This window comes from Marmota monax, unplaced genomic scaffold (assembly GCF_021218885.2).
Source record: "Marmota monax isolate L192 unplaced genomic scaffold, Marmota_monax_Labrador192_F-V1.1 WCK01_AAM20220418_F8-fsc00010, whole genome shotgun sequence".
Lineage (NCBI taxonomy): Eukaryota > Metazoa > Chordata > Mammalia > Rodentia > Sciuridae > Marmota > Marmota monax.
In genome coordinates this window covers 4,033,024-4,050,543 of record NW_026692321.1, presented here as the reverse complement: position 1 = coordinate 4,050,543, position 17,520 = coordinate 4,033,024, and the positions used below count along the sequence as shown (strand labels likewise).

Here is a 17,520-nt window from a genome sequence, read left to right as displayed (position 1 = left end):
CCTATTCCCAGCAGGAATAATCTTAAACCTTAAACCTGGAACCTAAACTGGGAACGCCCTAAACAAGATTATCTTAAAACCGGGAACACCCTAATCTGCCTTGGTCCTTGAGCAAGGTTAAGTACATTCAATGTCACTGCAACATGGGGTACGCTGGCAAGGAAATTGTCATACTTACTTGGCTAATGGCTCCCAGCATCTCCCCCCTTCTGATTAATTAAACAACAAGCAATGTGGCTTAAGGACCGTGCCTGGTAGGTTGTCCAATTCAACATATGGTTCTTACCCGTCATCGGAAAACTGACCTTTAGGCGTCAGCCTCCTGTCTTAGGTTGATACCACTGCAATTGAATCATACCCGTCACTGACTACCGGTCCAGCATACAGCCATACTTGTGGATAGGTCTATGCACCAGTGGGGGGGTGAGGTTCTTTGCCTCACCTCTGTTGGCCCCCAAATTTGGCCTTGGTGCCAGTGGGGGAGTGAGGTTAATGTGGCTTATGGACCGTGCCTGGTAGGTTGTCCAATTCAACATATGGTTCTTACCCGTCATCGGAAAACTGACCTTTAGGCGTCAGCCTCCTGTCTTAGGTTGATACCACTGCAATTGGATCATACCCGTCACTGACTACCGGTCCAGCATAAGCCATTGGCCCCCAAATTTTAGACCATCACTAGCAGAAGGGAGGAGGATACAGAAATGCCACGACACCAAGCCAATTGACGGCTCCTTGGGAAAAATTGCATCACTGGTGACACCATCAGCAAAGATATGTCAGCACTATCACAATTAACATGGGGTGCGCTGGTAAGGAAATAAAAATTGCATCACTAGTGACACCATCAAACGATAGTTACATAGTCCAGGCAAGTTCTGCAAGCAGTTCAAAGCAGAGGAATCTATCAATATGTCCATTTCCTCCCAAAATCCGTTTCCTCCCAAAGTAAGTTGACTCTTTGATTGAGCATTACTTGTTGAGTTCTTCACTGGCACTGGGATGGAGATAGGAATTCTGGCAATGATGCTAAAGAGACATTATCCTGAAAAGAATTATTAAATATAATGAAAAGGAAAGGTGAAAGTAAACAAACAGATCTGTTAACCTACTTTAAAAACAATGCTTAACAGCCTTTTACCTAATTTAAACTAGTAAACAAACAGATCTGTTAACCACCTTTAAAAACAATCCTTAACAGCTGTTTACCTAATTTAAATTAAACCATTTAAATCACGTGAATAAAAAAAATAATAATAATTCGGATCCATTTTTTCATGAGCGCTCCTCATACAAGAAATATGGACATACGCACATACAGACATACAACACAAAACACAAGAGTGTACACAAACGTACAACACATAAGAAAATAGTAAAGGCCTTGTAGCTTTACCTAGGTGAAATCTCCATTGCAATGTTTAAAAACTCCACAGTCAAAAAATAAAACTGATCAGAAAAACATTAACCTAGGTTTGTATGAGCTCAAAAAATAAAAATAGAACCTTATGATGTGGAAAAATGCAATAATAAAATAGCTATTGAAAAAAGCATCCTGGTTAATCACTGTCGCAGATGTAAGAATGGCCAAGCTGGAGTTCTGGATATCAACTGTTATGGATTTGAGTCAAATCATCTTCTTTTCGATCTGTAGAAACTGTTTTAGTTAATCTCTCTGGAATCCAAATGGGCTGCTGTTCTCCCTGTGGAAAAACACAAACAGACCCCCGACTCCAGACAATCACTGGGTCAGGACCTTTCCATTGTCCTGTTAGAATATCTTTCCAAAGTACTTTAGGCTTATGTACATTTTTTGGATACATATGCCTTTCCGCAGCACTGAGTCCTGAAGAATCCAAATTTAAAAAGTTTAGAGTAAAAAGCGTTATTTTAAGTTTATCTTTGGGGGATATATACCCCCTTCCAATTCCCTCTTTTTGCTTTAATAAGTATGTTTTAATAGTTTGATGAGCTCTTTCAACTATGCCTTGTCCCTGTGGATTGTATGGGATTCCTGTTATATGAGTAATACCAAATGATGAGCAAAATTGTTTAAAAGAGGTAGAGGTATAGCCAGGACCATTTTCGGTTTTTAACTGTTTAGGAACGCCCACAGTGGCAAAATTTTGTAAGCAATGAGCTATAACATCTTTAGTTTTTTCTCCGGCATGAAGGGAGCCCATCAAAAATCCAGAAGAAGTATCGACTGTAACATGTAAATATTTTAATTTTCCAAATTCTGGCAAGTGTGTGACGTCCATCTGCCAAATATGGTTAGGTATCAGTCCTCTAGGATTGACTCCAAGATTAACTTGTGGTAAAAATGTCACACAATTTTGACATTGTTTTATTATATGTCTGGCTTGTTCCTTAGTTATTTTAAAACGCTTTTGTAAAGTATTAGCATTAACATGAAACCTTTTATGAAAATTTGTAGCTTCTTCAAATGTAGAGAAAATATGTATGTCATGTGTAGTTTTATCTGCTAAATCATTGCCTAAACTAAGGGCTCCAGGCAATCCTGTATGTGCCCTAATATGTCCTATAAAGAATGGATCTTTTCTGTCCCAGATTAGACTTTGTATAGTGGAAAACAAAGAGAAAACAGTAGAAGAAGGGGAAATCCTACCAGCATCTTCAAGAGATACTATAGCATTAACTACATACTGACTATCAGAAAATAAATTAAATACAGAATCTTTAAACATCACAAAAGCTTGTAATACTGCATTAAGCTCTACCTTTTGAGCTGATTGTTTGGGTACTAAAAATGTAAAAGTTTGATCAGGGGTAACTACTGCTGCTGTACCATTATTTGACCCATCAGTGAATATATTTGGAGCATTCATGATAGGTGTTTTTCTTGTCATTTTAGGAAAAACTACAGGATGCTTAGACCAAAAAGACAACAAAGGATTAGATGGTAAATGATTATCAAATGAAACATTAGATTTACACATGATTATTGCCCAAGTATTTAACTCATTAGCTAACTCATCAATTTGATCCATAGTATATGGAGTAATAATTTTATTGGGAGAAATTCCAAACACTCCCTTCGCTGCTTTTATTCCTTTGAGTATTAATTGTCCTACAGCCTCAGGATACCTAGTAAGAATAGTGTTAGGAGAATAAGGTAAATGTATCCACAATAATGGACCTTCTTGCCAAAATACTCCTGTAGGAATATTTTTTGTTGGTAGTACAATAAATAATAAAGGCAAACTTATATCAATTCTATCCAAATGTATGTTTTCCATATATGTTTCAATAATTTTTAATGCCTTTCTTGCTTTAGGAGTTAACATGCGGGGTGAATTTGGATCTGATGGACCTTTTAGAATATCAAATAAAGGTCCCAACTCTCCTGTTGGTATACCTAGATAAGGCCTTATCCAATTTATGTCTCCCAATAACTTTTGAAAGTCGTTAAGTGATTTGAGTTGATCTACTCGTATTTGAATTTTTGGTGGACGGACCATGGTTGAGGATAGTAGAACTCCTAAATAATTAATTGGAAAATTTAATTGTACTTTATCTATTGCTATCTCTAGATTATAATTTTTTAATAAGTTTGTAAGTGTGGCATAACATTCCAGCAATATGTTTTTATCTTTATGTGCCAATAATACATCATCCATATAGTGAAATATTTGTAGTTCAGGATTTTGATTTCTAAGTGGCTGGATTGCTTTGTTAACATATATTTGACACATAGTTGGACTGTTAGCCATCCCTTGAGGGAGTACTTTCCATTCATATCTCTGATCAGGACCTTCATGATTTAATGCAGGGATAGTAAATGCAAAACGTGGACTATCCTCGGGATGAATTGGAATTGAAAAAAAACAATCTTTAATATCTATAGCTAAAACATGCCAGGTTTTTGGCAAAGCAGACAATTGAGGAATCCCTGATTGAGCAGGTCCCATAACAACCATCTCATTATTAATGGCTCTTAAATCTTGCAATAATCTCCATTTACCAGATTTCTTTTTGATGACAAAAATGGGAGTATTATGGGGAGATATGGAAGGTTGTATATGTCCTTCCGTTAATTGTTGTTTGACCAGATCATGGGCTACTTGTATCTTTTCTTTAGTCAGGGGCCACTGAGGAACCCACACTGGTCTTTCTGATTTCCAAGTAATTTTGATTGTCTCAGTGGCCCTTTCTGAAAATCCAACCCATGTCTGTCTGTTCCTTGATCTATTTGTACTGGTGCTGTTATACCTTGCCCTTGTTTTCCTAATCTTTTTTCTTTCCTAAAGCCTTGTCTAGCTCTAGTAGTGGGCACATTAGGATTGATATTATTTGTTAACGTCAAACCTAATTGATCTAGGACATCTCGTCCCCACAAATTTATAGGAAGATGATCCAATACATATGGCTGTATAGTTCCTTCACATCCTTCAGGATCCTTCCAATCTAATACCATTGCACTTCTATGGGGATTAGTCGCCACTCCTAGGCCTCGAAGCGTTTGAGTGGCTTGTTGTAATGGCCAATGTTTTGGCCATTCTTGACGAGATATGATGCTAAGGTCAGCTCCTGTGTCCAGTAGCCCATTGAACTCATGACCTTGAATATTTAGTTTTAGCATTGGGCGAGAATCTAAATTTAAAGACAACATAGCCCAATCTACACCTGTGGAGCCTAATCCCCTGGAACCTCTTTCTACACTATGACTAGGAAATTTATTATGTAGGCTGGGTATTATTAACAACTGTGCTATTCTATCTCCAGGTGAAATTACTGATATACCTCTTGGAGAACTAGCTATAATTTTTATTTCACCTACATAATCAGGATCAATTACCCCAGGACTTATCATAAGTCCTTTTAATGTAGATGAACTACGTCCCAATAATAAGCCTACTGTTCCTTGGGGAAGAGGTCCTTTTACTCCTGTGGGAATGATTTGAACTCCCATCTCTGGAGTTAATACTGCTCTGGCAGAGGCACAGATGTCCAACCCTGCGCTCCCTCGGGTTTGTCTGATGAGGGATTTAATGGACAATGTGTCCTGGGCACTACCCTGATGGTGTTGCTGGGATCCTCCACTGCCCCGTATATTTGTGGTTGTGGGCCCCGGAGCATTGGGCCCCCCTGTCCGTTTTTTGGCAATGGAGCCTGATGCCTTTCTCCACGATATCTTGGATAAATACCTGGTCTTTGTCCGTTTTTTGATAAGGGAGTACCTTCTATGGTGGTTTGAGAACGGCATTCATTAGCCCAATGTCTCCCTCTACGGCATCGTGGGCAAATACCCGGTATTCTATTCCTTTGATACCTACTTTTGTTAAACCCTCCTCTTATGGGGCAATTCCTTTTAAAATGTCCTGTTTGTTCACAATCATAGCATGTTTTTGGCCTGGCATCTAAAGCCTGTTGTACTGCAGCTGCCAAGACTTGCCCTTGTTCATTAATATCTCTACATAATTTAATATATGTGTTTAAATCTTCATGTCTCCATGGTCTAATAACCTCTCTGCAGCAACGATTTGCTTGGTCATAAGCCAGTTGTTTTATTAATGGCATTGCTTGTTCTGTATCCCCAAAAATTTTGGCAGCCGTTTGAATTAGCCTATCTACAAAGTCAGCGTAAGGTTCATTAGCTCTCTGTATTACCTTAGATAGCTGACCTTGTAAATCTCCATGTCCTTGTAAAGTCTTCCATGCCCTAACTGCGTCTGCAGCAATTTGTGCATATATAGCAGGATCATATTCAATTTGTTGCCGTTGACCCTCATAAGGTCCTTTTCCTAACAACATATCTAGATTTCTTTGAGGGTAACCGGCTGCTGCATTTCGCCTAGCTGTCTCCGCACAAAATTCCTCATTGGCAACCTTCCATAACAAATATTGTCCTCCATTTAGTACAGATTTACACATGCTAGCCCAATCTGCTGGCGTCATGTCCAAGTTAGTAATGGACTCGACCATGCTTACCGTGAAGGGAGCTTGGGGCCCGTAGGTTGTTACAGCCTCCTTTAACTGCTTCACTGTTTTAAAATCTAAAGCATGGTGAATTCGCTGCCCTCCTGCCTGTTCAAGTACAGGGCATGCTAATCTTTGAGGTCCTGTCTCAGGATCCCATTTATCAACTACGGGGTTTGAGGGCCACTCAGCTGTCTCCATCGGTGGGGCTGTTGGTTGAATTATGCCCTCTTGTGATAAAATGGAGTTAGTAACAGCCTCCTGTTGTGGCCTTTTTCCTAACAACCCCTTTTCCTTTAAATTTTCTTCCTCTGTCTGACTAGCTCGAGAGACCTTCTCTTTTGCTTGATCTAAAATGTCTTTCTCCATGGTCTGAACCTCTAACAATTTACTTAACATCTTTTCGGTTTGTTTTTTACTAATTTCTAATCTACTATAAAGATAACGCAACCCAATAAGATAGCACAAAACAAAGCCGAAACTGAATGAAACAAAAACGGAATAAAAAATCGTTGTATCAATTTTCTCTTCCTCAGGGCCGACAAACTTCAAACCTTTAGTCAACCATTTTTTCCAGTTTGCCTGAGAAATTTCTAGGGATAGGCAGCTTGAAACAAAAACAAGATAAATCAAAACAATAACACATTGTTTTTTGAGTTGGTCACCCATTCTTTCGCTCTTCCTCAGGGGCGAGCAATTTCACTTACCTCCAAGCTTCAGAAGTTCCCCGCACGGGCCACCAAATGCCGCAGTCTGGCTGGGCACACAATCACGAGCCACCACACAGCTTGTAGATTCAAACAGCAACTCTTTATTCCCGAACTCACACCAGCCGTCTACAATCACGTTCTGGGGAAATCCACGTTCTCTGCCCAAATCCACGTTCTCTGCCCAAATCCACCTCCACTGGGCTTCTATCTCCAAAATATACTGTCTGAATCCCGTGAGAACTCAAGGGGAACTCAGGCAGCAGGATACGCCCTATTCCCAGCAGGAATAATCTTAAACCTTAAACCTGGAACCTAAACTGGGAACGCCCTAAACAAGATTATCTTAAAACCGGGAACACCCTAATCTGCCTTGGTCCTTGAGCAAGGTTAAGTACATTCAATGTCACTGCAACATGGGGTACGCTGGCAAGGAAATTGTCATACTTACTTGGCTAATGGCTCCCAGCAGGCATCATCCTGTAATGCACTTATTTTTATAGTTTTACCATCAGTGGAAACCTTTTTTCAAATGAAATCTTTTGTAGAATTTTATTAACTAAAGCGGAATTAATATAAATCAATTTATTCAAATTATAACATTTTAAAACAAATGTAATTAGAAAAATGGGCTGCTCTGAAGGATATTATAAAATTGTTGTGATCCTACCTCAGTTTAAACACCTCTTTGTTTCTCTGGTTAGTTCTAACCTGGGAGAGTGAGCATCACCTGGAGGAGAGGCCATTGTGCTGCTCAGGTGTGCATGGACACGTGGTGCCTCTGCCACAGTGTGGTATTTAGCACCTAGCTAGGGCCTAGCCAGAGTGTCGCTGTGGAGAAAACTGGTGTGTGATAGCCTTCTCCTGAGTTTGCATACTGAACATTTTATTTATCCTTTAAACTGCATGCCTACTTGTTTCCCCCATTTATATGAAAAAAGCAATTTTGGGCCCTAATGTTTTGGCCAAGTAGATTATCTTGGAAATATATACCCTTAGTGGAAAATAATGTTTTAAAATGTGAAGTTCTGGGCTGGGATTGTGGCTCAGTGGTAGAGCGCTTGCCTGATATGTATGAGGCACTGGGTTCGATTCTCAGCACCAGGTATAAGTAAATGAATAAAATAAAGGTTTATCAACAATTAAAAAATATTTTTTAAAAAATGTGAAGTTCTTCTAGTAAGTAAAAGAATAATATTGTTAAGCTCTGTCAGTCGTTTCTGTGGCAACTTAGGTAAGCACCTTTAAGGTTTGCATTATTTAACCCTAATTAGACCATCCTTAATTAAACAATGCGAAACACATTAAATACTTGCAAAAGCCTTTTTTAAAACCAGAAACGCACACACTTGAAGTATTGTTGTGACTATTCTCTGTGCTTGTTTCCTAGTGTAGGTGCTGAATAGGATGCCTGTGAAATGCTGACTTATTTGTGTAGGCTCTGGACAGTGAATACTAGAGAGAACACCTGACGCTGTTCCCAGGGCTGTCTCGAGCACCTAGCTGGCCGCTTCAAGTGCGCAGGTGCCTCTATGCTTTCTCTGCCAGTGAGGCTTTGCTTCTTTGATCTACTGAGCAGTATTCACTCTGGATAGACTGTGTGGACAATTTCAGCTTTGGTTACTTTCTTACTTTTATTACTTTAGGTATAGTGAGGTGTCTATTTTCTGACCTCTAGGCTAATGTGTGAAAGGTGACTCATGGAATAGTTATCAAAGCATCTTTCCAAGGATCTTAGAGATGAGTAAAACTTACAGGTTGTAGCAAAGGCAGTGCTGAAAGGGAAATTTATTGCTGTTAATGCATACATTAAAAAAGAAGAGAGTAGGCTGGGGTGTAGCTCTGTGGTAGAGCACTTGGCCTGGCATACCCAAGGCCCTGGCCTCAGTCCCCAACACCACCAAGAAAGGGAGGGAGGGAGGAAGGAAGGATGGAGAAAAAGAAAAGAGATCTTGCATTCATAGTCTAACTTTAAACCTTGAGGAATCAGAAAAAGAAAAGCAAGGGAGGAGGAAACTCAAGGGTGGTAGGAGGAAAGAAATAATAAAGTGCAAAACAGAGTAACAGTAAAAACAATGAAACCAAGAATTGTTTCTTTGAAAAGATAACAAATTTGATGAGTAATATGGAAGTCCAGGTTTGAAGCTCAATCTGGAGGTCAGGATGAGGAGAGGTGGCTCAAAATAGCTGTTTCCGAGGATTGATGAGGGCAACAGCTATTTGATGGTAGACTCTTCTCATGTATTTTATCCAGTCTGTTTGGAATTTAGGAAATGAGGGTTTTAATTTGAGGGTTAGATGAGTTGGAAAACCCACAATATTTATGCAATTATAGGCTGAAAAAGTCACTACCACTATTCCTACTTTTGGATTTATTATATACACACACATTTTTTTTTCTTTTTCTTTTTTTTCTTCTTCTTCTTTAAGTTCCAAGATCCAAGTCTGGAATTTAGAAGGACAGAGCCATACTGGAGATGTTATTATCCAAACATAGATGCAGTCATTTATATAGTAGACAGCTGTTACCAATACCAAACTGGCATTTCCAAATCAGAGTTGTTGCCATATCAGAAGGTGAAGAACTTCAAAGCCATCTTAGTGATATTTGCAAATAAGCAGAACATGGAACAGGCTGTAACTCTCCCAGAGATAGCACCTTCACTTGGGTTACCTGCTTTGAAGGGCTGAAAATGACAAATATTGCCAACTTTAGCAAGCAGAGTCACTAGCCTTTGTGAGGTGGTAGAATGATGAACGGAAACATTAAAGAGCAGATAGCAGTTCAGTTGCTGATCATCTGAAGTGATTGTGTCATGTATCATTTTGCAAACAGGTGTGCTTCACTTTACTAAATGTTAAAGTTATGTGATTGTCGACACATGCCAGGTGTAATGCATAATAAATGATAAGGATATGGTTGGAAAGATAAATCATCTTGATTGAACCAACTGATTATTTGTTTTGGTGATGTAGGTATTACTTCCTTGTTTTCTTATATTAAAATATATATATTTGTTTGTATGGAATTCTATTCCCATAGTTCTATTAAAGAATGCACTCTTCTTGGGAAAAACTTTTCTATTTTTGAATTAATGGTTGCAACTTATTTGTGTAAACACTAATAAATACCTTAACTCTTATTTTTACACCTAAAGTGAGTTAAACAAGATTGGTCTTAATTGAGTAGCCTAGGAACATAGTGTGGCTAATATAGTCTTTATTTGCTTACCTGAGCCCTTTTAGCTATTTTATTTAAAAGGATTTGGTTATAGGCATCAAGTTGAGATAATTATTTTGGTGGTTAATCTTGCTAACTTTATCTGTTATTATCATTTTATAGTACTTTATAGGTATCTAAAATATGTACATATGTTGACCCTGTGAGATAGGTGGGACAGGTACTATTGCCTTCATCTTATGAATGTGGATCCGAGGTTCTGCAGATTGGCTTGCCTGAGATCACTTGCTGGAGGTAGAAGTAAGAGCCAAAATGAAACTTCTGGGTCAGTAGCTTGTCTCATAATGTATACCACATATTCCTGAAATTGCCAACACTCACAGCAGACACACACACACAGCTTAACTGTTTATTATTATTATTATTATTATTATTTAGTTGTAATTGGACACATACCTTTATTTTATTTATTTTTATGTGGTGCTGAGGATCAAACACAGGGCCTTGCACTTGGTAGGCGAGTGCTCTACTGCCGAGCCACAACCCTAGCCCCACAGCCTAACTCTTAAATAAAATAATGCTAATCAAAGAAATCATAGCAAGTACATTCAAAATATGAATATCTGAACTTTTTTTACCACACTAGTAGAGATGATCAATGACGTAGATAGTAAAAACAATCCTAAGTGGTTTTGTTTGCTGAAATTTACAACACATTGAAGAAAAAAATTCACATTAGAGGAAATTTTTTAAAGTCTATTTTAAGAAAAAAATGTTGGCTTGGATATTGCTCAGTGGTAAACATTTGCCTAGCATGAATGTGAGTTCAATCCCTAGCTCGACAGGGGGAAAAAAAGGAAGGAAGGGAAAAAGAAAATAAAGTTGGCAATCTCTTATTAGACTGATAAAGAAAAAAAAGGCAAGATAATAATTAAAGTTAGCACATGGGAGGAATAAATGAATTCTAGTTAGGGCAGAATGATGGGAGGCAAAGGGAGGGGGCAGGGGATTACCAATGATGGTGGAATGTGATAAACATCATTATCCAAAGTAAATGTAGGAAGACACAAATTGGTGTCAACATATTTTATATACAACCAGAGATATGAAAATTTTGCTATATATGTGTAATAAGAATTGTAATGCATTCCACTGTCACGTATTTTTAAAAAATCAATAAAAAATAATTAAAGTTAGCAATTGGGACATTACTGCCACCCTTAAGGAAATAAAAAGGATTACAAGAGATGCTCAGTTAATGCAGAAAAGGCATTTGACAACATCCAGTATGTTGATCAAAAATACTCAGGAGGGCTGGGGATGTGGCTCAAGCGGTAGTGTGCTCGCCTGGCATGCGTGCGGCCCGGATTCAATCCTCAGCACCACATACAAAGATGTTGTGTCTGCCAAAAACTAAAAAATAAAGAGTTCTCTCTCTCTCTCTCTCTCTCTCTCTCTCTCTCTCTCTCTCTCTCTTTAAAAAAAAAATTAAAAAAAATACTCAGGAAACTAGTAATAGAAGGAGACTTAAGAAATATGATAAAGAGCATTTATGAAAAGCACAGTGGTGAAAAACTGATAGCTGGGCTGGGGATATAGCTCAGTTGGTAAAGTGCTTGGGTTGCCCTGGGTTTAGTCCCCAGCACCACACATCACACCCACTCCAAACACACACAAAACCAAAACCAAAAAAAAAAAAAAAAAAACACAAAAAAACCCCCACCTGACAGCTCACTCCTGAAAACAGGAACAAGACAAGGATGCCAGCTGTGTGTGGACTGAACGTTTGTGTCACACCAAAACTCATTTGTGAAGCCCTAACCTCAATGTCTGGTGTTTGGAGTTGGGCCTTTGGGCAGCAATTAGGTTTAGGTGAGGTTAGTGGGGTGGAAAACTCCTGATGGGATTTGTGCTCTTACTAAAAAGACACTAAGAGAGCCACATTCATCTATGTGAAGACACAGCAAGAGGAGAGACTTAGTTCTCTGCAAACCAAGAAGAGGCCCACATCAAAACTGGGCCATTTGGCATTCTAATCTCAGACTTTCCAGTTCTCCAGAACTGTGAGAAATGTCTGCCATTTGAGTCACCTATCTGTGGTATTCTGTAGTAACAGCCTGAACTCATTAAGATACCCTCTCTCCATCCACTGTATGCAACATTGTACTAAAGTTCTAGCCAGAGCAATTAGATAGGAAAAATATATGAGAGGATTCCTATCAGCTTGGATAGGAAGTAGTAAAACCGTTTCTAATCATAGATGACGTAATGCTATCCAAAGGAAATCCCATAAGAACTAATAAATTCAGCAAAATTTACAGAGTACAGATCAATACAAAAAACGATTGTATTTCTGTTCACTTGCAGTGAACAGTCTGAAAGGGAATTTCTATTTATAATAACATCTTAAAAAATACAGTGCCTAGGAATAAATTTAACCCAGGAGGGGCTGGGGTTGTGGCTCAGCAGCAGAGCGCTCACCTCATACATGAGGGATCCTGGGTTCGATCCTTACCACCACATAAAAATAAATAAACATATTAAATAAAGGTATTGTGTCCAACTACAACTAAAAATAAATAAATATTTTAAAAAATTTAACCCAGGAGATTAAAGACGTATACCCCGAAAACTAGAAAGCAATACTAAAGGGCTGGCAGTGCTCAGTGGTAGAGCATTTGCCTATCATGCACAAGGTCCTGAGTTTGATCCTTGGAACCACATGCACACAAAATCACTAAAATTAAAGAAGACCTAGGTAAATAGGAAGACATTCTATGTTTATGAATAGGAAAACTAAATGATAGAATGTCAGTACTACCCAAAGTAATTTACAGATTCAACACAATCTCTATCAGACTTCCAGTAGCCTTTTTTTGCAGAAATGAAAAGCTGATACTCAAATTCATATGAAACTGCAAGGTATAACTCAAATAACTGAAAGAGTCTTGAAAAAGAACAAAACTGTAAGGCTCACACTTCCCAGTTTCAAACTCATTGCCAAGCTGTAATAATCAAAACACTGTGTCACTGGAGAGACATAGAGACCAAATGGAACTGAGAGTCCGGAAATAAACCCAAACATCTATGGCCAATCAAGTTTTGACAAATGACAAGAGTGTCACTTCCTTCATAGAAAGAATGTCTCTTCAACAAATGGTGCTGGCACAATTAGATTTCCACACATAAGAAGAAATGAAATTGAACCCTCAACTCACACTATGTGCAAAAATTAACTCAAAATGGATCAACCTGCACTTTCCCAAGCACAAGGCTATGTCAGTATCAGAAAAGATACAAGTGAAAATTATTTCATTCTGAAAGAATAGAATTCTTTAGGAAAAACATATTTTTTTGTGCATAATTTATTTACTCTTCCAATATTTATTGAACAACAGTGTTGTGACAGTTTTCATACCATGGTGAACAAACCAAACTTGTTCCCAGCTTTGATGGAACTTATAGTTTGGAGAAGGATATGGACATTAAGAAGATAATTCTACTAGTGAACGTTCAGTTCCAGTTGTGATATGTAATATGCAAGAAGTATATGTGCTCTGGGCCTGTAGTAGAGGAGTATGTGCTGCTCTCAGAAGACCAACCTGATGAGGGGCAAGTTTTGCTGATATACAGGATATTAACTGGGTGAAAACGGGGTGGGTGGGTGGGGTGGATAAAACACACAGCTGACAATTTTTAGCTGATTTTTAGCTCCTGAGGAGTCTAGGGGTTCTGGTTGTATTTCCAGAGATAGCAGTAGTCATCCAAGTGAATTTCATGTTCCTGTTTATTCCTGACCCTTCAACTATAGTGCTCAGTGGCTGTTTTCTATCTGTGTGTTCCATCCATCTCCCAGAATCTCCATTATTTATGGCATAGAGGGTATTGAATAAGTGGGCAATCCATGGTAGAAGGTATTTGAGAGTCTACTAGAAATTAAATTTGTTTCAAGGTCATAAAATTCTAAGGCATTTAAGAATTTTTAAAGAAAAATTGGCTGGGGTTTAGCTCCTGGTGGACTGCTTGCCCAGAAGTGTGAGGCTCTGGGTTTGGTTCCTAAGCACAAAAAAAAAAAAAAGAGAGATTAAAAAATTTATCTTAAATTTTAACTTCCTTTTAACTAATGACGTTACTAGGCAGTTTTCTTCAGAAAAAGTATGATAAACAATACCTTCTTCATAAATTATGCTCTAAGAACCTACTTATATTTTTCAAATAGAATTTTTTTCCACGTGTTTTAATCTTCATTTTGGATGGAAGTGATCTGAATGGTTTATGTAAATTCTACAAGAAATTAATAAGGACTTCTACAAATCACTGTCATTTGTAATTAAAATGCTTTAACTTACATTGATGTTGGCATTAACAAGTGCTGCTCCATTGGTGGCATAGAAAGAAATTGCATTTAAACTTACCAGGAGCTCATTGATGCCCAAGTTTTTAAATGCTTTCTGTGGGCTGTTTAACTGCTGGCAACTGTAGTTCACATGATTCATAATAATGGAAATTTAAATTTATTTTTAATTGAAAAGTGAAGTTACTTAAATTCTTTAAATGTTAACCTTTAGAAAAACATCTAAAAAATAAAGGCCCATATGATTTTGATGGCCCTCTGCCAAAAGATTATAATTTACATAACTATCTCTTTTAGCTGAAGAGTTTAATGCATTGAGCTCAGAAGGTTAGAAGAGAGACTTCAATCTGGAACCCGGCAGTAGTAGCTGGCTTGTGAGCAGTACCATTGTTCATGGCATTGAGAACACTGTTCGCATTCAGGCCTAAGCAGCGCTGGCATTTAAATGCAGTTAATTTGTTTCATGTGACTTGTCAGCTGTGTGTTTTTATCTAAATCTTTCTAGTCCTACTCTCCCCCCACCTACCCCCTGTGGGTTAAACTTCTGAAATAGATGAACTACCTTTTAACTATTTATGTTCTGGTATACTTTGGTCACTTTTGCAAATGATGCTTCTGCAGTCAATCTTTGGGTTTTCCATCCACTTTAAGTTTATCTAACAATCAGTTTGAATGCCATTTTACTTTATTAAAAGTAATCCCATTTCAGAAAACTTTTTCTGTTTCATGCAGGTATGTATGTCTACAGAAGGACTTCTTGAAATTCATTTAGACAGAATTACTGTCTTTATTTTCTCAGCAGCACCCTATTCTTTCGTTTGCTAATTTTGTTCTCTAGATTTTTCCTTAAATGACTTTTAATATTTGGCTTCTTGCCGAGTACTGGGTCTGAGTGGTAATGTGCTGATTCCAAAGAAATAGTATAACTGTTACAATTATTTAAGGAAGATTCCCATTTCATTTTTGAAGGGAATGAAAATCTTTTTTAAAAAACTTTTTTAGTTGTAGATGGACACAATACCTTTAATTTATGTATTTATTTTTATGTGGTGCCTAAGATCGAACCCAGTGCCTCACATGCTTAGGCAAACATCCTACCATTGAGCCACAACCCCAGCCTGGGCATGAAAACCTTACTGCTCCTCTGAAATTGTACTCATTTAATACAGCCTAACAGTTCATATTCTTGATTGGGAAATGAGTATCTTTGAAGATAGTGCCAGTGATTTTGAAACAGTTTTTTGAGGTACAATTGATATATGGCAAACTGCCATTTTATAATGAAAAACCAGCCTCTATCTCAGAGCAAAGCTGTCCAAGGAAGGGACATGGCCTTTGTCCTTGGAAAAACCCACAGAGCACTCCTAGGCACATTCCCACCCTGCTAAGTTGTTTATCTATAGGAGAGATCTGCTGCGCCAGGTGTCCCTGACTCAGTCAGGCTAGGTGGGGATCCATAGCAGCCCCCTAGCAGCCACCAATCAGCATGAGACAGGGAAATACCTGGGATGCCAGATAACCCTCCCAGTAGTTTATGGTAGTTGATAACCTGTTGGGAAACCATGTTGTTCAGCACGTACACCCCTCTTGGCTTAACCAATCAGTTCAAACGAATACCCCTTTTGTACTGACCAATCACCCCTACCTAACTTGTTCCCGCCAGTGAATGTGCTATTCATGTTTTAGAGTTGTTGTTTGATTTTCCCGAGGTGTGAGGTGATTTGTTATGCTGTATGTGAAGTCCCTGCCCTTTTCAAAGAATGTATATAAGCTCTGCTCAAGCTGTTCTTGGGGCTCTTTGCTCTTTACCTCTTCGAGGTAGGCTTGGAGCCCCAGCATGCTGGACCCCCAATAAACCCTTTGCTGTTGCATGAGACAGTCTCTTGGTGGTCTTTTCCTCCGACGTTCGCCTGACCTTTACAATAATTGCACAGTTTCAAAATTTACAAAGGGGCTGGGGATGTAGCTCAGTGGTGAAGCACTCCTGGGTTTAATCCCCAGTTCTGCAAAAGCAAACAAACAAATAAACAGTATAGTTTTACTAGCTTAATATTTTTATTTATTCACAAAATCAACATCATCAGTCAGGAAAGTGGACAAATCCATCATTTCTAGAAGTTTCCTACTGGTACTTTGTAATCCCTTTCTGTCACCTACCTGCCTCCCTCATCCCCAACTTCACAAGGACCTTGACCTGCTTGCTATGGATTGGTTTATACTTGCTACTTTAATATAAATGAAAACAAACAACTATGCATTCTTTATTGGCTGGATTCTTTTACTCAGCATCATTTAATGAGATTTACCCATGCTGTTGTGTGTATCGATGGTTCACTCCTTTTTATTGCTGGGATGTGTTCTGTTGTATGAATATACCATCTTTTATCCATTCTCCCATTGGTGAATGTTGGGGTTGTTTCCCGTTCTCCTCATCCACCTTCCTGTCTCAGCCCCTCTCTCCTTTTTTTTCATCTCTGTCTCTCTCTGGTGCATTTTCCAGTGCAGCCTCAGATCAGCCTGCTGCCTGGCATCTGCTGGGTGGACCCTGCAGAGTTATCTGTATGTCACCATTTGAACCTACAAAAGCAACGTTTCACGCAGTTTGATGTAGAATGTGTAATAAGTATTTTTAATGAACAAGTGTTACTTGTTTTACTTTCAAGAATCTCTATCTCATACAACATTGTTTACTTTCTGTTTGAACGCAACTCTCCACAAACTTCTACTTAATAAAAGACTAATACATTTTATTAACAGTTACTGTGTCTGATTGATAAATGTGTTTTTTCCCAGTCCATTTTTCTGTATTTCTCTCTCTATTAATGCTTATATAGTAAGCATATATACTTTTACAATAGGAAATAAAATCTTCTTTTTGTTTAAGAAAAACCTGTGCTAACATTTTTCCAGTTTGTCTAATTTATTTGAAAGTTCTTTATTTGGGGGCTGAAGTGTGTAGCTCAATGCTTGAGCACTTGCCTAGTATGCACAGGGTCCTGGGTTCAATTCCTAGTACTAGGGGGGAAAAAGAAAAAAAAGTTCTGCAAAGCGAAGAACAGTGATTGTCTATTTAAAAATCATGAGTTTCAGAGCCATGACTCTCTCTCCTATGTCAGAGGCCCATGTCCTCATCTGTACACCAATAACTTATTTTGTCATCCCTGAGAGGTAGCCACTAGTGTGTGGCATACCTAGCACATGTGTTACTGTTCTACCTGTGTTTCCCTGTCAAGTCTGCCTTTGGCTAAAGACAATATGGTTCTGACCTCGTTCTTTGTTACCTTAGTAATTTTGTAACTATACCACTTTTTGGGTTTCTTTAAAAAACAATTTTAAATAAG

The 17,520-nt window shown here is 38.3% G+C and overlaps 1 protein-coding gene and 1 pseudogene across 6 annotated transcripts in view; both read left to right on the top strand.

Annotated features, from left to right (window-relative positions):
- Kidins220 (kinase D interacting substrate 220) overlaps window positions 1-17,520 on the top strand; it is a 107,296-nt gene that overhangs the window by 65,607 nt on the left and 24,169 nt on the right. The window lies entirely within an intron of this gene.
- On the top strand, window positions 8,327-11,289 carry LOC124090805 (ADP-ribosylation factor-like protein 1; annotated as a pseudogene).